Source organism: Saccopteryx leptura, chromosome 5 (assembly GCF_036850995.1).
Source record: "Saccopteryx leptura isolate mSacLep1 chromosome 5, mSacLep1_pri_phased_curated, whole genome shotgun sequence".
In the NCBI taxonomy this organism is placed as follows: Eukaryota; Metazoa; Chordata; class Mammalia; order Chiroptera; family Emballonuridae; genus Saccopteryx; species Saccopteryx leptura.
The window spans coordinates 166960046-166984661 of record NC_089507.1 but is presented as its reverse complement, the minus strand read 5'-3'; the positions used below and the strand labels follow the sequence as shown (position 1 = coordinate 166984661).

The following is a 24616-nucleotide window of genomic DNA, read 5'->3' as shown; positions in this document are numbered from 1 at the left end:
CCCAGAACCACTTTAGGCTTGTGCTGTGTGGAAGGGGTCAACTCCTCCCCCAACTATGGCCATCTCCCCACTGGATGAGTCAGCTTCTCAGGTCATCCCGTGCATTTCTCTGCCCATCACCATCTGTCTCTCTCTTCCCACTTTCTTTTTGGAAAACAAGCCAGCCTTCTCAGCACAACTTGTTCCCAGGTCCCCAGGAAAGTGGCTGTGAGTGATATTTTCTGCTCTTCTCCTTGGAATGAGAGCCCTTCTGGGCTCTCAGCCTCACCCTCCCTTTGTTCCTGGAAGCAGGGGGACCCATCATGCATTGGCGCTCCATACCAGGCATAGTGTGGCTTCTTCTTTGCTCCTTGGTTTTTGAGAGCTGTTCTTGTAGTCCAGTGTTGGTCTTTCAAGTTAATTGTTCCTAAATTAATTTGTAATCCAGTTTGGTCATATGAGTTGGAAATCTTTGCGTCTAACTACTCTGCTGCCATCTTGATCCCCTAAAAATAGTTTTGTTGCAAGCATTGGCCCTGGATGCACAAAGCATTAGCCTCAGAAAAGTGTTGCTGAGTGAATGGCAGTTAGGGCACATGTGGGAGTCTGTCTATCCCTTCTCCTCTCACTTGAGAAATAAAAAATATTGTTCTGAAATATCTTATTCCTTCATACACAACATTATTTTGAATGAACCATAGGTCATATAGTAGCAACTTTTTCTTAGTTGTGACACAGAAAGTATTTATAAAAGAAAATGATACCTTGTACTTCATCAAAGTTATAATGTTTTGTTCTTTGTAAAACACCAGTAAGAAATGAAAAAGCTATGTAATGGGAGGAAAATATTCGAATGCATTTATATAACAAAAGATTTGTATCAACAATATAAAAAATTCTTACACCTCAGTAATAGAAGATAACCTAATTTCAAAGATGGGCAAACCATTTGAACAGATAGTCATCAAAGAGCTATAAATGGAAAATACTTTCATAAAAAGATAGCTAAAGCCCTGGCTGGTTGACTCAGTGGTAGAACGTCAGCCCAGCATGTGGATGTTTCGGTTTGATTCCCGGCCAGGGAACAGAGGAGAAGCACCCATCTCCTTCTTCACCCTTCCCTCTCTCCTTCCTCTTTGTCTCTCTTTCTTCCTCTCCCACAGCCAAGGCTCCATTGGAGTAAAGTTGGCCCAGGAACTGAGGATGGCTCCATCGCCTCCACCTCAGGCACTATAATGGCTTTGATTGCAGCAAAGCAATGCTCCAGATGGGCAGAGCATCCCCCCTCGTGGGCATGCCGGATGGGCACATGTGGGAGTCTGTCTGACTGCTTCCCCACTCCTAACTTCAGAAAAATACAAAATCAAAAGCAAAACAAAACAAAAAGATAGCTAATATCAACCTACACCAAAATGAAATGAATAAATTAAAAAATGACTAACAATATCAAGAGATTGAGAGATTGTAGAGTAAATGGAATTCTCATACTTTTTTAGTAAGAATGTAAATGATGTATGCACTTTGCAAAACAATTTGGCTCTTTCTTTTAAATTCAAAGTATACTTATTGTATGACACAGCAATTTCTCTCCTAAGTATTTACCCGAGAGAAAAAACATTCCACAAGCAGATTTGTCCATTAATATTCTTAACAGCTTTATTTATAACAGCCAACTACTTAAACCATCCAAATGGCCACCAAGTTGTGAACTGATAAATTCTGGTGTAGTCACACAATGACTACTCAGCAATACAAAAGAAACAACTAATAAATGCATCAACATGAAAGAAATAAAAAGAGTAAATACTGAATGATTTCATTTGTATGAAGTTCTCAGAATGGTAAAACTAAACCACAATGGCCAAAAGCAGACCTGTGGTTTCTTGTAACCAGCAATGAAGGCTACTGATTGCAAAGGAGCATGGGAAATTTGGAGGGCTGATAGAAATGGTATTATACTTGGATTACAATTGTGATACAGTAATATATGCATTCATCAAAACTCATACAACTTTATACTTAATATGGGTACTTTTTCTTGTTTGAAAATTACATTTCAAAAAAGTTTATTAAACAGGATTGATGAATTAGAAGGCAATGTTATTATAAAAATGTCAAGAACGTAAAGAAAAAAAAGAAAATTCCAGTGTTTAACTAACAGTCTATTTATACATTTTCATTTGCAGACACTCTTTCATTAATCCAAATAACTCTTTAGTGTGTCTACAAACTATCAGAACACCTTATTAAAACGAAGATTTGGATTCAGTAGTTCTAAAGGAAAGACAAATTTTGCATAGCAACCATAGGCTGTTGAATTTATAGCCATCTCTTGCGATATTATAGTTTACTTATTCCAGTCTCACTGTATCACAGATTTTTAAATTTTATATATATATATAAGATATATATATATCTTATTTTGTATCGTGGATTTTTCTCTGTATTATAGAATTTTGTGATATATAGCTATTTCTATATATTTATTATTTTAATTATATTTATGGCAAAATAAGCATTTTCTAGCCTAAAAATTGAAAAAATATATAAAAATATTAATTAAACATATTAAATGAATATTAAATGAAAATAAATATGTAGCATACAGCAGATGAGTAGACAAAGACCTGCAGGTATGGAAAACGCAGCTATGGCCACGTCCTCTTGAGCTAGTTTGCCCACGTGAGATCACAGGGCACACTATTGGCTGATGGATGGAAGGCGACCAACCAGAGCACTGTGTTTTGTGTGTGTGTGTGTGTGTGTGTGTATGTGTGTGTGTGTGTGTATAATAGAATAAATAAAAGCTTGCTACTTCACTGATTTTTACCTATTGCCAAGGTTCTGGAACTTAACCCCTGGGACAGACGAGGGAACACTGTATATGATGAATCTATACAGGCCAACTTGCATTAGCTTTACTTCTAAATTGTAATAGAATGTCCTGTAACAGCTCCATTTTTGACACTTTATTATGGAAAATCCATAAAACCTTGCATACCATCTTCATTTGTGTTGTTTCCTCCCCATAGTAATTCTGTTGCCCAAGGAAAGAGAATTATCCATGTAATATTCCCTTTCCTGAGTGGAATCTCCAGGAATCTAAGAAAAGGCCACTTCCTGGTCTAATGTAACTGTCAGTCATTTTAGCATCACATAGTTCAAACTTGAACTTCACCCACAGAATGCTTATTTCTGTGGGCTGTGTGATGCCATGTTTCTCTGAACATTTTGGCCACTGTTTCTTTCTCTCCTTTGGAGTGTCTTATTCCTCGATCTTATCTATAAATTTTGGAAATTCTCAAATCTCAATCCCTGGTTCTCTCTACATGTGAAATGTCATTTTCTCCCAGGGAAGCTCATGTAACACTAGAGCTTAAAATCTCTGTTCCTATGGGCCACTCGTAGGTTTGACTCTAGTGTTCTAATTTGTGATTTCACCTTCATTGATGATCCAAACTCCTTTCTTAGCTTTTATTGAAGGCATCACAGACTCTCAAACTTCATGCTCCCAAAACTAAATTTATATTCTTAAATGTGTTTCCTTTTATATTTCTGTCTCCATAAATGTCAGCACTATGCGTCAGTCACCTCATCAGTAACATAAATCCATCCTTCAGTTCTCCCACAGTTTCCCTCACATATCAAGATCACAAAATCCTTATCAGTTGTCCTACCTGAGTGCATCTGTGTTGAGAGATACTAATATGAATCCTTAGGTCCAATTACATTTCAGACAAGAGCGTCATTTAGATAATCAGCAACAATCAAAAAGAAAATGTAAAAGAAAAAAGTGTTCAAAATTATTAGAAAGGTATAATTATAATTTGTGTATAAAACCACATCACTAGATTAGACGTTTTAAAATATGTAACTTACTAGTTTATTCAGAGAATGATGAGGGACACAAAATATGTTTGTATTTGTGAAGGCATTTAACTTATATGCATATACACAAATATTTGTGTGGTAATTAATACTTGAATATGTGGTATGGCAAAACTACTGTAACATGTCATTTACTTAGATTAAAAGAATAAAGCAAATATATATATATATTTAATGTATTATAGAAAAAGAGAGAGAGAGCACAGTTCAAACTAAGTCAAAGAAGAATCACTCTGATAAAAAGTTAGCTGCTTCGAAAAACTATCCCAGCCACCCCATAAGTCATTAGCCAATGTGTTGTTTACCAAAGTGTAGACACCTTTATTATTCTGAAGTCTCCTTTCATAAGTTTCCCTAGGGGTCTGGCGAGCATCACATGTGTTAGTTAAAGCAGCAAACTGACCATTTATGTTTGAAAGATTCATATCCCTTAGTCCAGATAATATGTGTAGTCATATGCAGAATTTTTACAAGTAAATGTTTCATTTGAATATTTTATTACATAATCCACATTTTTTTAAAACCACAAATTGAAATCCCTTCGTGTTTTTACTCTCTCCTAATCAGATCAGAGCTTGGTCCCAGCTGCGGATTTCGGGGCTCCACCCTTCTGCTTACTGGATTGGGCAGGCGCTGGTGGACGTTCCCCTGTACTGGTTGATATTTCTTCTCATGTATTTAGTGAACCTCGCTATCGGCTCCTCTGATATCTTTAAATATGTATTTGAAATTATGGAAGTAAGTGACAGTACTCACAAAACTAATATCATTGTACAATTTAATTAGAAAATTTGAAGATAATGTTTTCATTGATATTCATATTGTCATGAATTATTAATAACTGTAAAACCCTGTGCTGTGCGAATAATTTGAAACCTTAATGTGTTCCTAGATGGTATTTGTGTTTAAACTTCACATTCTTGTTCATTTCAGATGCCGTATGCTATTGGACATGCCATAGCCCTTATCTTCCTTACGTATGTAATTTCCTTCATTTTTCGCAAGGGGAGAAAAAATAATGTCATTTGGTTCTTTTGCTTTCTTATTGTAAGTATGTTTTATAACATTAATTCTATACATGTAGTATACAATTCTGAGCTAATACTTTAAAATTTTCCCTTGTTACTAATATTATGATTTAAAATATTTTAAGATTGCATTGGTATGAACCCTTTCAGAATTGGCATCTTTTTCTTTCCCTATTTCTACCATTGATTTTCTTTAAAAATAGACAATATTTTCCAAACAAAAAATATTTAATATATGGTAATCTGGAAACCACCTGTATTTTCTTTTTACTGAAAGATAAATATCCCCAAAGACCTCCATGAAGTTATACAAATGTTGTTCATAGCATAGTTAAAACTAGAAACAACTTCTCCAACTCTCTACTAAGGCTTAGTTTCATAAAGCAACACTTACTTTACCAAAATTAGGAGGTATAATGTATGCGATTGAATAAGTATCTATTCTAATTTACTGTCATTTTGGGGTCCAAAAAGTAAATTATCAATTCAACAAACACGTGGCTGTCTTCCAACAATATTTCACAAACTAAGACTGATTTATAGAAAAAATAGACAGTTTCTACCCTGAAGGAGCACTCAGAGGAGAAGAGATGAGTAAACAGCCACTTACACAGAGTGAGAAGGCAAAATATGTCTAGATGCCATCCATCTTTCAGAGTCTAATACAACTGGATAATGAGAAGTTCTGTGAAAACCAGAAAAGGGAGGGAGCCGTTCATGAAAATGAGAGCAGATTTTACCTTTAGAAAGTGAACCTTAAAGTAGACTAAGATTTCAACAGCCAGAGAAGTATGATGACACAAATACAAAATAATGGACAAACAGAAATTCAAAGTTGAGAAAGCCTATGCTAGGAGATAGTCCTAACTACTGGTAATAATCTGAAATGAATATGGATGGAGGACCAGTTGTAGTCTGAGCATGATCCTAGTTATGGTTAACATAATGGTTGGAACCATGATTGGGTTTAACTGGTGGGCTCAATAATGTATTCTACAAAGAGTGGGATGCCATGGAAGCTTATAGTGCAGAAAAAAAATATGATTTGGGACACTCTCTTAGGAAGGATATTTTGGAATCCATAAAGTGATGGTTTGTAACAGAAATCAGAAGCACAAAACATTTAGGAGGCATTACATTAGTTTAAAAGAAAAAGTTTGAGAGTGTCAGATGCACTTATAACTTTCTCTTATCCCTGAATTTGTATTTTAGTACTTCTCTAAGCCTCTCCAGTTTATTAAATGCTTATACTTCTCCATTGGTTTAGTTAACAAAGGTCTCCTTTGATTGTTGCTTTATTCCTATTAGTAATCCATTTTAATTTTTACCTATGACTATTGCTTATCCACTATTCTGAATTTTACCTCCAAAAACAACCTACACCACTTTTTTTCCAATTCAATAATTAAAATGCTCTGTATATTAAAGCCTAGATTTATCTAGTGATGTCTCATTCATGATTCTCCAAGCCAAAGGCATGTGGCTAAGTCACCAAGAGAAAATGTCAGTGAGCTCTGTTTGATTCTTTTAAAAATTTTAAATAGGTAATTTATACTGCTCACAAAAGTTAGGAGACATTTCAAAATAAATATAAAGGTACAAAATATCCCCTAATTTTTGTGAGCAGCATTTTAAACTTACTGAACATGGATGGTGATGGAGGAAGACAATTTTGGGTGGTGAATACACAATGCAATATGAAGGTGATGAAATATAATTGCACACCTGAAAGCTGTGTAATTTTCACAGCTTGATTTTGAGGTTGGAGTGAAAATTAGCAATATCATTGAGATAGGCCATCTTAATTTCAAGAATATATTAAAGTTCAGAGTGGTTAACAGCAGTATTTGTAATTTTTGTAGATCACCTTCCTCTTTATGGTTCTACTTGTGGTGAATTGGTGGGGCCCTGAGATAGTGTATACTGTCATCTTTTTTATACCACAGAGCACTCTTCTTGTTGCTTTGATATTATCTTCTCAGGTAAGTAATACCACCATCTGGTTCAGTGTCTGTAACTCATGACCAATAATGAAAGCTTTGTTTAGCATTGGGACTCTATAACATATTAAATATGCATGGCTACTTCATGAATTCCAGCTGAGTTGCCCCTGATAGAACAATAAACCCCAGCTGAACTGTAATAGACATGGTGGCCCTAACTGATGACTATGAAGGAAGGACAATGGGTGCTGAGAATGAGAGCAGCCTTTACACTCAATCTGGGCTTTATCCGCTCCTGGGCATGCTAAGCTCTCAGCTCTAGAAGAAAGCAAATGAAATACTCCAAATCTTAGAGATTTCAGGATCTAGAGAAGCTCTCGAGGGGAATGAAATTATTTTTCCCTAGCTGACTGATACCAAACTTCTACAAATGGAAAGCAAGTACCATGTGTGAGTGAAGAGGTATCCATGGGGAGAGGAAATAAAGGGGTCATATGAAAGAAACAATGGACACCAGAGGGTATGTGGAGGTCTGTGTGATAAGGATGAATCCTGCCTCTCTCAGTGTTTGGGAAAGGTGGCTCAGACCCCCAGTACTCTTTCACCAGGTGATGAATAATTGCTAAATCTTACTGCTTCCAATACAAGCACAATGGCTCATAGACCTCAGGAAGAAGGACGAGAGCCCCTTGCTATACATTTGGGAATGGACACTTAGCCAATACTCTTGGTGAAATAAAGGGATATGTCAGTAGGGCATTTCAATGAGCCAATTCACATTTATGTGGTTAAAATTCACACAAAAAAACTTCTCTGTTTAGCCACTTTCTTTCTTTTTGCAGATTGTTTGGCGTTCTAATGGAGGATCTAGTGCAGAGGCCTATCTGACAGTCCTAATTGTAAGAATACAGTCTTTTAAAATTTTATCATGTGCTCTACTAATCCAAACCATTGTAATTTCTGTACACATGGTGAAACTTTTTATTAATGTCAATATTCAGGATCTGTAGCCCATAGAGATAAAATATTTGTATAAATGGAAAAATAGTTTTTTAAAGATAGGCTGACCCAGTAGTCGGCAAACCACAGCTCATGAGCCAAATGCGGCTCTTTGGCTCCTTGAGTGTGGCTTTTCCACATAATACCACATGCGGGTGCAACCTCGATAAGGAATGTACCTACCTATATAGTTTAAGTTTAAAATATTTAGCTCATAAAAGAAATTTCAATTGTTGTACTGTTGATATTTGACTCTGTTGACTAATGAGTTTGCCGACCACTTAGCTATCCAATAATATGCTAATATGCTTCACAATTTTTAAGAACTCTTAGAGGAAATGACTTAAGGTAAAGGTATAACATAATTATATATCTCCCATGTTTCTGTAAACAAAATAGAAAGTGAATTCGATAGTTGAACAATTTGACAAACTGATTATGAAAACTGGTAATGATTTGGCCAGACATATCTTCGTAAAAGTCCAATTATTTCTATTTCATTCATGATGTAAAATAATTTTTTTTTTGTTCAGTATTTCTAACTGTGCATCTCCCTCTTTATTCCTAGCCTTTTCTTCATGTTATCATCCTCCTTTTTATTCTTCGATGTCTGGAATGGAAGTTTGAAAAGAAATCAAGAAGAAAAGATCCCTTCTTTAGGTTGGGAGAAATTAAATTAGATTCTGTCATTTCAGTGATCAATATTATAACATATTTTTCAGGCACAAATTAATCTATTAAATAAGAAGAGCCAAGTGCTACAATAGGCCAGGGTAGTAACCACATGTCAACATAAATAGTAGAGCTCTACTTACCTGAATCCAAGATAATAAATAGTGCAGAAAACAGACCTGAAACATTAAATATTAAGGACTCTAACTCTGTGTGCAGTGGAACAATGGGGAAAGTTACATGCAGCTAGTTCACTTTAAGTAGCAGTTAATTTGAATACATCTGCAGTTGAAAGAACTCTGTCGGTCCAGAAAGGAAGAACAGAATGATCAATACAATGATCAATACAAGGTCAAAGACAGCAATAACCACTCCTTTACTGTGGTAGTGAGAAGTCCAACTGGTGGACCATAGACTGGTTCAATTATTACTGGAACTTAAAAACTGAGACATTTCTTGCACAATTCAAGGATGCAACGATAAGCACCTAATTCCATCTGTGTCTTCCACACCATATCATTTCATCATTAACTATTACATATTATTGTGTAGAAAATTTCCAAGAGAAAAGAAAACTTCTAAGAACACTATGGGAGATAGGCAAGAAGAGAATGAGATTATATTCTGAATATAAGAGACAGAGTTAGAATGGAGAAGGAGAAAATCTGACATATTCCAAAGAAATGTCCATGCTTAATAGGAGATTAAGAATCTTACTAGTATTTTGAGAGGGGGCCATCTTGATTTCAAATATTCTGACCTAGTCTCCCTATGAAAGTATAATAATGCCAAGATTATAATTGTCAAAACTAGGATGCCCAGAAAAATTATTTCAGTAATCTGATATTTAGATTTTTATTCTGCTAATAGGTACTATGTTACTTATTGATTATTTATAAAATCATGTTTTATAGAAAAGAAAATGAAAGATGTAATAGAAGCACTGGTCATTTTTTTATAGTATTACCATAGACAGAACAAGGGTGTTGTGAAGCAGGGAGGCCCACTTTATTGAAGGAAGATTATGATAGCTTAATTATTCAGTCTACTCAAGTACAAGATTTAGGGAAAGCACTGTTCTTGATACAAGGATGAAAACCCCAAATAAATTATTAACAGATGGTTTTGTCTCCAGAATTTCTCCAAGAAGCAGCAAAGTGTGCCAGAATCCCGAAGAGCCAGAAGGGGAGGATGAAGATGTTCAGATGGAACGGGGGAGAACAGCAAATGCCGTGACTTCCACAACCTTTGATGAGGTAAAAACACAAAGTAGTTTATTTCAGCAAGTAACACAGATGTTGGCCAGTTACAGTGACTGCCTATAATCCAATCCTCTAATGCTTCTGAGTGTCTCTAATTTATACATATAAGGATTATAACTTCATTTCAGCGCGCAGATATCAGGTTGATATCTAACTGAGCAGATCAAAGGTCATGTTAACTTGCTTTGTCTTTCTTAGAACAAAAAACAAAAAGCGAAATAAAATCAAAATTACAAAAGCCAAGAATTAATTTCTGAATTTTAGAGACAGAACAATGGTGACACTGATTACTGCTTCTTGAACAAAGTTCACTCTACAAAATTCAGGGCAGAGTCCAGGGCACATCATCTATATTTCCCTTTTGAGGGTGATCTGGTGCTTCTCCAAGTCTCTTTGTTTCTGTTCTGAGACATGAGCTTTCTGCATAAAATAATGTATTTCTAAGTAAATGACTTCATGAGAAAGAAAAAGGACAGTCTCTTCTCTCCTAAAATCAGTGCTAAGGTGTGAGAATGGCCAGTAAATGTGTCCCTTAGTATAAATTCTTCTTTGATGCATGGTTTGTGCAGTGAAAGGCCAGCACAGCGGGAGGATGAAGGTTCCTCCAGATTAATGGAAGGTATTAAGGTCTATCATGATTTACTTGTTACTTACAGAGACTGGTCATCAATGCCAGCTGTCTACGCAAGGAATATAAAGGGATGAGGAAACACTGCTTCTTTAAGAAAAAGAAGAAAATCACCACCAGAAATGTCTCTTTCTGTGTTAGAAAAGGTTGGACACGGGGGCTCTTCTCCTGATGGCTCAGGGCCCTTCTTAGAGCTTTCTGGTCCTTGATGATGATCATTCTGTGCATTAACTCTAGGTTCACACACAGACCCATCAACAGGGTGACCTTCACAGTTCCTTCTACATGGTTCATTTCCAAAGAAATTAATTAACTCATGTCTGTGGATACGTGCCTAGTAACATATACATGAAAACCCTAAGTGCTCTTTGAAATGAACCACTGACACCATGACATTTCTATCTAATGAACATGATTGATTTCCTAATGTTCATTATTCTTCACAAAAACTAATGTGATGTCCCAGCACATTCTGAAGGGAGAACATCAGATATTAGATGACTTTTTTTCTGTGACATTATTTCATGGTTCTTAGAATCACAGGAGAAGGAGTCTGACACACCTAGCTTCCAAGAATGGCTTTGTTACATCCCATCAGTGTGACTCTGGGCAACTAACTTCATCGCTAAGACCTATTGTCCATGAATATGTAAGCAAAGATTATGATAACAACCTCTCAGGGGGCTGTGGTAATGAAATGAGATACTACATATAAAGCACATAGAACACTTGTCACGTAGTAAGACTTCAGACTACGTTTTATTCTTAATTTTACTATTGAAGTCAATTTGTATTAATTGTAACCTTTCTTTTTTTAGGTGAAGTTTTAGGATTACTAGGACACAATGGAGCTGGTAAAAGTACATCCATTAAGATGATAACTGGAGACACAGAACCAACTGCTGGACAGGTAGGTGAATTGTGTGGAAAATGTGTTATCTAATGGTGCTCAAATAAATTTTATAAGATGCTAAAATATACACAGAAAAGTATCTTTTCTTCATTAGATGAAGTAAGTGGTTAATGTGGCAGAATAATCCATCATAAATTATCACAACAAAACGTACCAAATTAATCCAGAAAGCTGATAATTAATTACTTATGACTTTAAAAGCATTTAGTGGGAATGTCCAGTATCTGATCAGCAATCAATATCAGATCAGAATTTAAATAAATCCTATTTAGAGTATCATAAAACTCACAGATTAGCACTATTAATGAGCATTGTCCCCCCAATATTAATAACAACGTTTTTTAAAAAGCACTTAATTAAGCAATCACATTCATTGTCCTTCAAAAAGCGCTTAGCTACTGGAACACATATTCTCGTAAAAACAGACTATCTTGGGGAAGTGATTTAAAGCAGTGGTCCCCCACCTCCGGGCCATGGGCCATTTGGTACTGGTCCACAGAAAAGAATAAATAACTTACATTATTTCCATTTTATTTATAGTTAAGTCTGAATGATGTTTTATTTTTAGAAGATGACCAGATTTCCTCTGTTACATCCGTCTAAGACTCACTCTTGATGCTTGTCTTGGTCACGTGATACATTTATTTTTCCCACCCTAAAGGCTGGTCCGTGAAAATATTTTCTGACATTAAACTGGTCCGTGGCCCAAAAAAGGTTGGGCACCACTGATTTAAAGGAATGGTTTGAAGTTGAGTAACAGAAATATGAAGTCAAAAATATTATACACACATTTCAACTGCATTTGGAGGATTAGAAAACAGAAAATGAACTCAATTTATCAGAAACAATGTGAGAAACCTTTTTCCCCAAAGTCTATGGTAGAAGATGGATAACCTTAAGAATTTCTTTGGAAAGTATGCCCAGAGGAGTAGAGAACAGAAGGCAGAGAGGTCTTTGGAACTGCACCATGGGAAATGAGTGGGTGGTCAAACCCTCAAAAACACCACCAGTCACTTGACTGACAGATTTTCCACTAACGAGGAGGGAGAAAACGTATTCACAGTCATCTGAAGCCGAGGTGAGAGCAGGTGTTCATTAAGGGGGCCTTTTGTTGACGGTGTTGGCTCAGCCGACCCTACCTGGACTCCTTAGTTCAGATGAGACCACCCTTCATTCAATCACCACCTGGACCCTAAGTTAATATTTTATTTCTCTTAAAGCATGAGCATTAAACAGGTTCATTGATATATCGAAATGAAATATTTATTGTAAAGATTATGTGTGATCATATTTATAAAGCCAGCAAGTATTTGCATATCATGTAATCAGCTTTAATCAGATCAGCCAGTTTATAAACAATGTCATTTTCTTGCTAAAATAATTCAAAGACTTCTCACTGCACTTTGGCAGGAAGGAAACCTGCCTTTGCAGGTCAGGAGCTGATTTCCATGTCCCTGCTGTCACAGCTCTCTCTGCTTTCCTGGGCCACTGTGCTCCCGGGCTCCTACCTTTGCCTGAGGTCCAAGAACACATTGAGCATCATCCCTCCACAGGCTTTGCTGTGACCCAAATTGCTGTCCTTTCCTACAGCCGGCGCCCATTCACCCTTCTGCTGAAAGGTTCCTCGGCAGACAGGATTCCTCCAATCACCCTACTTCACGTCACTAACCTTGAATATTTGTTTGTTTCCACGCATTTACACTCTGACAAACTTGCTCCAATGCACAATGGTTGCAAATGATCAAACTCAAGGAGGCCCGAAAATTTCTCTAGTTTTTCTGGGTTTCTAAGGACAAAGACGTCATGGACACACAGAGGAACAATGCATGTCATAAGGCCTCAGAGTGAACTTTCCCCTGCAGGTGCTACTAAAAGGCAGAAGCGACATGGCCCCCCCGGAGTTCCTGGGGTACTGCCCTCAGGAGAATGCGCTGTGGCCCAGCCTGACGGTGAGGGAGCATCTGGAGGTGTTCGCTGCGGTGAAAGGGCTGAGGAAAGCGGACGCCACTCTCGCCATCTCACGGTACATGAGGGACCCACCTTTCCTCTAGCCATGTAGTCCAGGGACACAGTTAGGAGTGACAAGCTTCACGGGAAACTTGGGACTTCACAGGCAGCTGTCAACACTGACCCAGAACACATTGGTTAGATATGCAATTAGGAACTGGTTCCCCCGATTTCATGGTGTTATTTTTTTCAAATCAGGTATGGAAAGAAAAAGTATTCATTGATAATTTCTTCAAAAGTACTCAAATTTAAGCATAAACTATCATAGAAAAGATATTTGGATATCATGAAATACTCTTAAAATCTTTTAAAAGGAAAAACTTATTTTGGGTGATGGGGGAGAATCAAACCAGTCATTTTTAACATGGCCCTTCATCTATTTTCAGAACCACATTTCTGGCTCCGCTCCCCATGTTTGTCCTGCGTGGCCCGGTGCCCCATTCTGCCCCCTTCTTCTTTTCAGAAGCCTGTAAGGTTACATTGTGTTTCCTTCAGGTTGGTGGATGTGCTCAAGCTGCAGGACCAGCAGAAGCGTCCCGTGAAGGCTTTATCTGAGGGAATAAAGAGAAAGGTAGGGGCGGAGCTCACTGTTACTCTGCACAGACCACAGGCCTGTGCCAGACGCACTGTTCCTCTCGTTCCAGCTGTGCTTCGCTCTGAGCATCCTGGGAAACCCGTCGGTGGTGCTGCTGGACGAGCCGTCGACGGGCAAGGACCCCGAGGGGCAGCAGCAGATGTGGTGAGATGTCACTAGTAACCCAAAGTGAAGTTGTTTTACTTATGAAATAAAAGACATCAACATTATCAGGGAATGCAGTGTTATGGGAAAAACTGATAGGACACCACAAACAACTTTATGGAGGAAAAAAAGATATTCTAACAAATTAATACTCTAAGAATGTCATTCGCATCATAGATCATCCTGCTATGCATGGCCCAATTTTACCGTTCATCAGATCAAGCTATGTTAAGTTCTAATTCTTTCTGCAACATCACCTGATACATAATTCTTTTGGAAGAAAAAAAATCCAACTCCAGAATATTTTCTTTAATTATTTTAGAAATATTGTGAGTGTTGTCATTGTGTACTTTAGGGTATATGTCATTATCATCATGCTTTTGAATAAGTTCTAATATTCTACCTTTTTTCCTAGTACCTTCTCATAAATATTCTTGAAATTCCAAGATTTTAAAATTTTTATTTAGATAATTAAATTTAACAGGGTGACATTATATTGTATAACCATATAACCATCACCCAAAGTCAAATCATTTTCGTCACCGTATATTTGTCCCTCTTTTCCCCCTTTGCCCCATACCCTCCCCCACATTCCTCTTCCCCTGGTAACCACTTCACTTTTATCTATGTCCATGAGTCTCAATTTTATATTTCAGCTATGTGTGAAATCATATAGTTCTAAGCTTTCTCTATTTCACTCCATAAAATGTTCTTAAGGTCTATACATGTTGGTGTAAATGGCAATATATCATCATTTCTTATGGCTGAGTAGTATTCCATTGTATATATGTACCACTTCTTCTTTATCCAGTCCTCTATCGAGGGACACTGTGATTGTTTCCATGTCTTGGCCTCTCTGAATAATGCTGCAATGAACATGGGGGTGCATGTGTCTTTATATATCAATGTTGTTGAGTTTTGAGGGAAGATACCCAGTTGTGGTATTGCTGGGTCATATGGTGATTCTATTCTTAACTTTTTGAGGAACCACCATACTTTTTTCATAATAGTTGTACTAACTTGCATTCCCCCCAGCAATGAATGCGGGTTCTTTTTCTCCACAGCCTCTCCAACGCTTGTTATTAAATGTTTTGTTGATAACAGCCAATCTAGCAGGTGTGAGGTGGTATCTCATAGTACTTTTGATTTGCATTTTTCGAATTACTGGTGAAGATGAGCATCTTTTCATATACCTGTTGGCCATTTGCATGTCCTCTTAGTAGAAGTGTTCGTTCATGTCCTCTCACCATTTTTAATTAGATTATATGCTTATTTGTTGCTGAGCTTTGTGAGTTCTATATATATATTGGATATGAACCTTTTATTGGAGCTGTTGTTTGCATATATCATCTCCCATTTTGTTGACTGCCTGTTTGTATTGTTGTCAGTTTATTTTGCATACAGAAGCTTTTTAGTTTGATATAGTTCCATTCATTTATTTTTGCCTTTACTTCTCTTGCCATTGGGAAAAGATTCATAAATTATTCTCTAATACCAAGGTCCATAAATTTAGTACCTATGTTTTCTTCTATGTAATTTATTGTTTCAGACTTTATATTTAGGTCTTTATTCAATTGTAAATTAATTTTTGTTCTGGGAATAAACTGTAGTCAAATTTCATTATTTTGCATGTGACTTTCCAATTTTCCCAGTACCATTTATTGAAGAAATGTTCTTTCATCCATTGTGTCTTTATGGCTCCTTTGTTGAAGATTATTTGTCCATATTGTGTGGTTTTATTTCTGGGGTCTCAATTCTGTTCCATTGATCTGTATGTTTGTATTTCTGCCAATACCATGCCATTTTGATTATTGTGGCTCTATCGTATAGTTTGAAGTTGGGCAGTGTGATACCTCTGGCTTCATTCTTTTTCCTCAGGATTTTTTTGTCTATTCAGGTTTTTTATGGTTTTATAGAAACATGATTATTTTTTGTTCTTTCTATTTAAAAAAAAATGACATTGGGATTTTGATGGTTAATTGCATTAAATTTCTATATTGTTTTGGGAAACATGGCCATTTTAACTATGCTGATTCCTCCAATCCATAAACATGTAATATTTTTCTATTTCATTGTGTCTTTTTCTATTTCTTGTTATAATGCTTTGAAGTTTTCAATATATAAGTCATTCATATCCTTTGTTAAGTTTTTTTCTAGGTACTTTTTGTTGTTGTTACAATTGTAAAAGGAATTGTTTTTTTTGGGGGGGGGGTTAGTTTTTTTTCCAAAGTATTGTCATTGGCATGTAAGAAAGGAATAGACTTTTGTATATTGATTTTGTTCTGCGACTTTATTGGTTTATTGTTTCTAATAGTTTTCTGGTGGAGTCTTTGGGGTTTTCTATATAGAGGATCATGACATCTGCAAAAGGTAATACCTTCAATTCTTTATTCCTGATATGGATGACTTTTTTTTTTTTTTCTTGCCGGATTGCTCTGGCTAAAACTGCCAGAACTATGTTGGATAGGAATGGAGAGAGTGGGAGCATTTTCTTGTTCCTGATTTTAGAGGAAAAGCCTTTATTTTTTCAACATATACTATATTACCTGATGGCTTGTCATATATGGCCTTTTGTATTGAGGTACTTTTTTTCTGTGTTGTTTTCATTGAATGTTTTAAACATAAAGGGATGTTGTATGTTATTGAATGCCTTTCTGCATTTATTTATAGGATCATACAGTATCTGTTGTTTTGTTGATGTGGTGTATTACATTGATTGATTCACTTATGTGGAACCATCCTTGTGCTTTGGGATGAATCCCACTTGATCGTGATGTACTATTTTTTTATGTGTTGTATTCCATTTACTACTATTTTGTTTAGATTTTTGTGTCTGTATTCTTAGAGATATTGGTCTATAGTTTTCTTTTCTGTGTGTCATTCTTGCTAGGTTTTGGTATTAAGGTTATGTTGACCTCATAAAATGTATTAGGGTGTATTGCTTCTTCTTCTATTTTTTTAAGATTTTGAGAAGGATAGGAACCACATCTTCTTTGAATGTTTGGTAAGATTCACTAGGGTAGCCATCTGGTCCCAGACTTTTATTTTTGGGGAGATTTCTGATAGGTGGTTTTAATTCCTTCCCGCTTATGGGTCTATGTAGGTTTCCTCTTCTTTGTGCTCACTCTACGAAGATTGTATAGTTCTCAGAATTTATCCATTTCTTCTAAGTTGATGAATTTGGTCGCATATAGTCTTTCATGGTATTCTATTATGACCATTTGTATATCTATGATTTCTGTGATAAGCTCTCCTCTTTCATTTCATATTTTTATTTGAGTCCTTTCTCTTTTTCCTTAGTGAGTATAGCTATGGTTTTGTCAATTTTATTGATGTTTTCAAAGAATCAGTTCTTTGTTATATCAATTTATTCTATATATATTTTTCTCTATTTCATTTAGTTCTGTTCTAATTTTTACTATTTTCTTTCTTCTGCTGACTTTGGGTTGCCTTTGTTTTTCTATTCCTAGTACTTTAAGATGTGATGATGTTAGGTTGTTTACTCGGGATCTCTCATGTTTTTTGAGATAGGCCTGTGGTGATGTAAACTTCCCTGTTATTATTGCTTTCACTGTTTCCCAGAGTTTCAATATGTCACGCTGTCACTTTAGTTTATCACTACATAACTTTTTAAATAATTTTTATTAATTTTAATTTATTGTTTACATGGATTCAAGTGTCCCACTGAATATAACTCACTCACACCCCACTTCTGTCCCTTTTTATACAACTTTTTCCCCCCTCTCCCTAACTCCCTCTTCCCTTCCCTCTAGGATTTGCTGTGTTGTTATCTATATCTCTGAGTTTTATATGTATTTAATTTCACTAATTCCTTCACCTTCTCTACTCCATCACCTTATCCCCCTTCCCTCTGACTGTAGTCCCTCTAGTCCCTGTGACCCCGCCTCTGTCTCTATTTTGTTCTTCAGTTCACTTTGTTCATTAGATTCCACATATAAGTGAGATCATCTGACATTTGCCTTTCTCTGCCTGGCTTATTTCATATAGCATAATAATCTCCAGGTCCATCCATGTTGTCATAAATGGTAAGATTTCCTTCCTTCTCATGGCCACATAGTATCCCATTGTGTATACGTACCACTGCTTTTTTTTTTTTTTTATAAATAAATTTTTATTTTAATGGGGTGACATCAATAAATCAGGGTACATACATTCAAAGAAAACATTTCCAGGTTATCTTGTCATTTAGTTCTGTTGCATACCCATCACCCGAAGAGAGATCATCCTCTGCCACCCTCCATCCAGTTCTCTCTGTACCCCTCCCCCTCCCCCTCTCCCTCCTTCCCTCCCCCCACCCCCATAGCCACTAATATTTTATTGAATAATGCATAATGTACATGGGTTGTTGCATGGCTCTCATGGAATTACATTTTAAAATATGTGGTGTTCATGGCTCTCTCAACCAAAAGTTTCTTGACCCCTGCATTATGAGATGTGTTGGCGAATATGTTCTCCAATTTTGTGGGTTGTCTATTTTGTACATGGTGTCTTTTGTTGTGCAAAAAAGCTTTTTAGTTTGATATAATTCCATTGTTCATCTTGTCCTTTATTTCACTTGCTCATGGAGATAAATCAGCAAAATTATTGCTATGAGAGATATCAGAGAGTTTACTGCCTATGATTTCTTCCATGATGTTTATGGTTTCACGACTTACATTTAAGTCTTTATCCATTCTGAGTTTATTTTTGTGAATGGTGTAACTTGGTTTAGTTTTATTTTTTTGCAAGTACCTGTCCAATTTTCCCTAACACCATTTGTTAAAGACTCTGGCTTTACTCCATTGAATGCTCTAACTTCCTTTGTCAAATATCAACAGACCATAAAGGCGTAGGTTTATTTCTGGGTTCTCTGTTCTTTTTCATTGGTTTATATGACTGTTCTTATGCCAGTACCAAGCTGTTTTGAGTACAATGGCCTTGTAATATAACTTGATATCAGAAAGTGTGATACCACACACTTTATTCTCCTTTATCAAGGTTGCTGAGGCTATCCTTAATTTTTTTTTTATTCCATATCAATTTTTGGAATATTTGGTCTATATCTTTAAAGTAAGCCATTGGTATTTTAATAGTAATTGCATTGAATTTTATAGATTGCTTTGGGTAATATAGACATTTTAATAATGTTTATTCTTCCTATCCATGAACACAGTATATACTTCCACTTGTTTGAATCTTTCTAGACTTCTTTTATCAATGTTTTAAGATTTTCCGAGTACAATTCCTTTACCTCCTTGGTTAAATTTACTTCTCAGGACTTAATATTTTTATTTTTCCAATAGTGAAGGGGATTGTTTCTTTAATTTCTTTTTCAGACAGTTTATTTTTGGTATATAAAAATGCCTCTGATTTCTGAGTATTAATTTATATCCTGCCACCCTGCTGAATTTATTTATCTTTAGGGTTTTCTATGTACAGTGTCATGTCATCGGCAAAAAATTATAGTTTTACTTCTTCTTTTCCAATTTGGATGCCTTTTATTTCTTCTTCTTGTCTGATTGCTGTAGCTAGGACTTCCAGAACTATGTTGAATAAGAGTAGTGAAAGGGGGCACACCTGCCTTGTTCCTGATCATAAGGGGATTGCTTTTAATTTTTGCCCATTGAGTATGATGTTGGCCGTGAACTTATCACAGATGGCCTTTATCATGTTGAAGTATATTTCCTGTGTTCCCACTTTGCTGAGAGTTTTGATAATAAATGTGTGCTGAATTTTAACAAATGTTTTTCTGCAGCTATTGATATTATCTTGTGATTTTTTTTCTTCCATTTGTTTAAGTGATGAATCACATTGATTGATTTGCAAATATTGTACCAGCATTAACTCCCCAAAATAGATCCCACTTGATCATGATGTATGTTTTTTTATGTATTATTGGATTCAATTTGTTAATATTTTATTGAGAATTTTAGCATCTACGTTCATCAGGGATATTGAACTATATTTTCTTTCTTTGTAGTGTCTTCACCTGGTTTTGAAATGAGGACAATGCTTACCTCATAAAATTAGCTTGGAAGTCTTTACTCCTGTTAAATTTTTTGAAATACCTTGAGAAGGATAGGTGTCAGTTCTTTGAGTAATTGTTAAAATTAGTCCGTAAAGCCATCTGGTCCAGGACTTCTGTTAACTGGGAGTTTTTCGATAACTGTTTCAATTTCATTTGTTGTAATTGGTCAGTTTAGGTTTTCTGATTCTTCCAGTTTGAGTTTTGGAAGATTGTATGTTTCTAGGAATTTTTCCATTTCACCTAGGTTTTCCAATTTTGTGGCATACTGATCTTCATGGTATTTTCTTACAATCCTTTGTATTTCTGTTGTGTCAGTTGTTACTTCTCCATTTTAATTTCTAATTTTATTTACTTGATCCTCTCTCTTTTTTTCTTGATGAGTCTGGTTAAAGGTTCATCAATCTTGTTTGCCTATTCAAATAACCTGATCTTGGTTTCATTGTTCTTCTGTATTTTTATTTTTAGCCTCTATGTCATTAATTTCCACTTGATATTTATTATTTTCTTCCTTCTACTTACTCTGTGCTTCATTTGTTCTTCTTTTTCTACTTCTTATAGATTCAGGGTTAAGTTATTTGTTTGAGCTTTTTCTAGCTTCTTAAGGTATGCCTGCAATGCTATGAACTTGCCTCTCATGACTGCTATTGCTGTATCCTATAAATTTTGAGTTCTTGCATGTTCATTTTCATTTGTTTTAAGGAAATTTTTTATTTCTTTCTTGATCTCATTGTTAACCCATTTGTTATTTAATAACATGCTATTTAGCATACAAGTGTTTGAATGTTTTTCAGTCTTTTTATTGTAGTTGATTTCTAGTTTCATGCCATTGTGATCAGAGAAGATGCCTGATTTCAATCTTCTTAAATTTATTGAGACTGGTTTTGTGTCCTCTCATGTGGTCAGTTGCAGAGAATGTACCATGAGCACTTGAAAAGAATGTATCTTTTGCTGCTTTGGGGTGAAAGGTTCTGAAGTATTCTATGAAATCCAGTTGATCTAGTGTGTCATTTAAGGCCACTGTTCCTTTGTTAAATTTTTGTCTGGAGTAACTATACATTGATGTTAGTGGGTATTAGAATTCCCTACTATTAAACTACTGCTGTTTATCTCACCCATTATGTCCATCAAAATCTGCTTTATATATTTAGGTGCTCCTATATTGGGCACATAAATTTTTACAATAGTTATATCCTCCTGTAGTATTGCTCCCTTTATCATTATGTACTGACCTTCTTTATCTCTTAGTATGTGCTCTGATTTAAAATCTATTTTGTCAAATGTAAGTATTCCTACTCAGCTTTTCTTTCATTTCAATTAGCATGAATTATGTTTTTCCATTTCTGCACTTCCAGTCTGTCTGTACCTTTTTGTCTGATGTGGGTCTCATGTAGACAGCATATGTATGGATCCTGTTTTGTAATTCACACACCTATGCTATGTCTTTTGATTGGAGCATTTAAACCATTTACATTTAAGGGTATTAATGATATGTAGTTGTTTATTGATATTTTATTGTTTACATCTACAATATTCTTTTTCTCAATTTCTTTCTTCCTTTGCCCTTTTTACAGCAGGCCTATTAACATTTTTGCAGTACTAGTTTGGTTGTAATGAATTCCTTGAGTTTTATATTTTATGTTTTGTTTGTTTGATCTTTTTTTTATCTAAAAAGCTTTTTATTACTCTTTCAATGTTAAATAATAGCCTTACTGGATAAAGACTTCTTGGTTGTAGGTTCTTGCTTTGCATCACATTGAATATTTCTTGCCAATCCCTTCTGGCCTCCAGTGTTTCTGTTCAGAAGTCAGATGTCATCATTATGGGGGTTTCTTTGTAGATAATTAAGAGCTTTTTTCTTGCAGTTTTTAGTATTTTCTCTTTGTTTCTTCACTTTGGTACTTAAATTATGATGTGTCTTGGTGTAGGCCTCCTTGGGTTCCTCTTTACTGGGACTCTCTGTGCTTCTTGAACTTGTGTGACTTTTTCCTTCCTCAATTTAAGGTAGTTTTCAGCTATGGTTTCTTCAAACAGATTTCCTATGTTTTGTTCATTCTCTTCTCCTTCAGGAACCCCTATCATGCAAATGTTATTTCTCTTCATGTTGTCACAGAGCTCTCTCAGAGTTTCCTCCGACTTTTTGAGTCTCTTCTCTTTTTGATGCTCTCATTTCATGCTTTTGTTTATAATGTCCTCTAAATAGCTGACTTGATCCTCTGCTTCATCCAGCCTGCTGTAAATTTCTTCTAGTGCAGTCTTCATTTCTTATATTATATTTGTCATATCTGACTGGTTCTTTTTTATGATTTCAATGTCCTTTTTGATGCTTGCTATCTTTTTATTTAGGTGCTCATTATGTCCATCCACTGTTGCTCTAAGATCCTTGAGCATCCTAAACATCATTGTTTCAAACCATTCATCTGGTAGTTTGGCTACTTCCATCTCATTCAGTTCTTTTTCTTGGGATTTCTCTTGTTGATTCATTTGTGTCACATTTCTGTCTGCCCACTTTGTCTGTGTATTAGGTAGCAATATCTGACTCTGAAATTTTTGTAGGGTCTTTATGAAGAAGATGGACTCGGTGGTACTGTCCTACAGACTACTTGTTTTCCATGTCTTAGGAATGCTTCCTGTGGTACTACTTTCCCTCTTCTTGATCTGAGTATCAGATGCAGTTGGTGCTTTCATGGGTACGGCTATCCCTTCAGGCTGGCTGACTCTAAGGGTTAACCTTGATCATGTGTATTACATACTGTGCAATGTCTGTCCTGTTGGTTGTATTTGTTCTCCACCGTGTCTGATGCCTGCTAGATTCCACCTTTGGGTGTGCTGCTTGTATAGTTAGTTGAGTCTAAAGTTGGTGCTGTCTGCAACCCACTACCAGTAGTATTGGCTCTAGTTCTCCTTGGGTGGGTGTTAGCTGTTGTTTCTAACCTGCTTTGGGATAACAGTCTGCAGTTACTGCACTTTTCACCATTTGTGTCTACATTTTCTGTGCCTGGGTACTGTGGAAAGGGCCAATCTTTGTATAAGGATCAGCTTCCTCTTGCTTAGAGATGACAGCAGCTCCATAAAAGAAACAAACTCTGTAAGATTTGTCTCCACTTTTCTGCTGCTCCTCCTCCTCTTACAGCTGCCTGGTCTTCCCACAGAGTCTTCTGTAGTAAAACTGTAGTGTGGGTTCAGATTGGCCTCACCCAAACAACCCTTATACAGGTTGCACACTTGGTGGGTTAGGCAGCTGACATTGTGAATACAACATTTGTGAGACCCCCTACTTCAGGGATCTCTTGGTCAGTAGTTCAGTATGGGGAATGTGGCCCCTATTCCAGAGTTGATTCCTCAGCCACTGCTGGATAATCAAATTTTACTTCTACCCTACTACAAGATGAGCAGCAGGTTCAGACCAAGTGTGGCCAACAGTCCCCTCTGCAGAAGTTCTTTTAGCTGATGAGATCCCCCAGTATCAGGGGAAGACTGAGAGAGTCTTCTCATGTGGCTGATGGTGCCCCTCCCAAAGGTGGCTAAGTCTCTCAACCAAATCCAACTATAAACTCACAGGAACCCATGCGTTAAATGTCCATGCTCCAAGCCTCTCTCCCTTCCCCCTATAGAATCTAGCCTAGCAGGACAGAATGTCCAGTGCCCAGGCCAGCTGACTGTGAAGCTCCATCCTATCACATGCACATGATCCACTGTGCCTGTGCTGATCACAGAGAGTGGAACTTGCCTCAGTTGGGCTAGGTGTGGGGAGTTTTTCCTTAGGATACCACTCTAGCAAAGGTTGTTTGGTCTCGAACTGATGTTTTTGGCAGCTTGCCCCTGGATGTGCCAGTGCTGGGCCTCCCTAGCAGGAACTCAGCAAAGACCAGTGAAAGACATTGCCTGTGACTGTCCCTCAGCAATATCCTTGGAGCTACAAGCAATTCAGAGTTTGTGACTGCCTCTGCTAGGCCTAGGTATACAAAGAAATACCAAGGTGCACTTCTAGGCTGGCTTTTACCCACTCTGGGCCTGAGGAAAAGTTTGCTCAAATGGCCATGTTTACCTGAGTCCCATCTCCTGCAACCTCTATCTGCTGGCATCTTGTTGGGCTCAGTCACTGAAAATGCCTTTGCTAGAGTCTAGAGCCTGGGGCAACTCAGGGATTATGAAGGGTAGTGGGTGTGGATCTGCCCTTTGTCTCCAAGTATCAGTCTGTCCAGATTTTTTTCACAGACCTCAGTAGAGTATGGTCCCAGGAGTCCAGTGGGTGTGGCTTCTGAGACCCAGTGGTTTCATATGCACACCCTGGACAGTTTCAACTGAGTCTCCTTGAGGCAGAATTGCCAATCTTAGACTCGAGAAAGTGTGGATGGAGCTCCGGTATCAACACCAAAAAACTTAGTCACTGACGTGCCGTCTGCTTTATGGCCTCTGTGATTGACCTGTCTCTATAACTGTGGTAGTGGAAACTCCCAAGGGTGGAACAACTGCTTTCCCCAGGCAGATGCCACTCAGAGGGTATTGCTCCAACCAAGAAAGATGGCGACT

The 24616-nt window shown here is 36.7% G+C and overlaps 1 pseudogene; it reads left to right on the top strand.

Moving 5' to 3' along the window:
* The window catches only part of LOC136406692 (ABC-type organic anion transporter ABCA8-like), a 328883-nt pseudogene that overhangs the window by 295318 nt on the left and 8949 nt on the right, over window positions 1-24616 (top strand).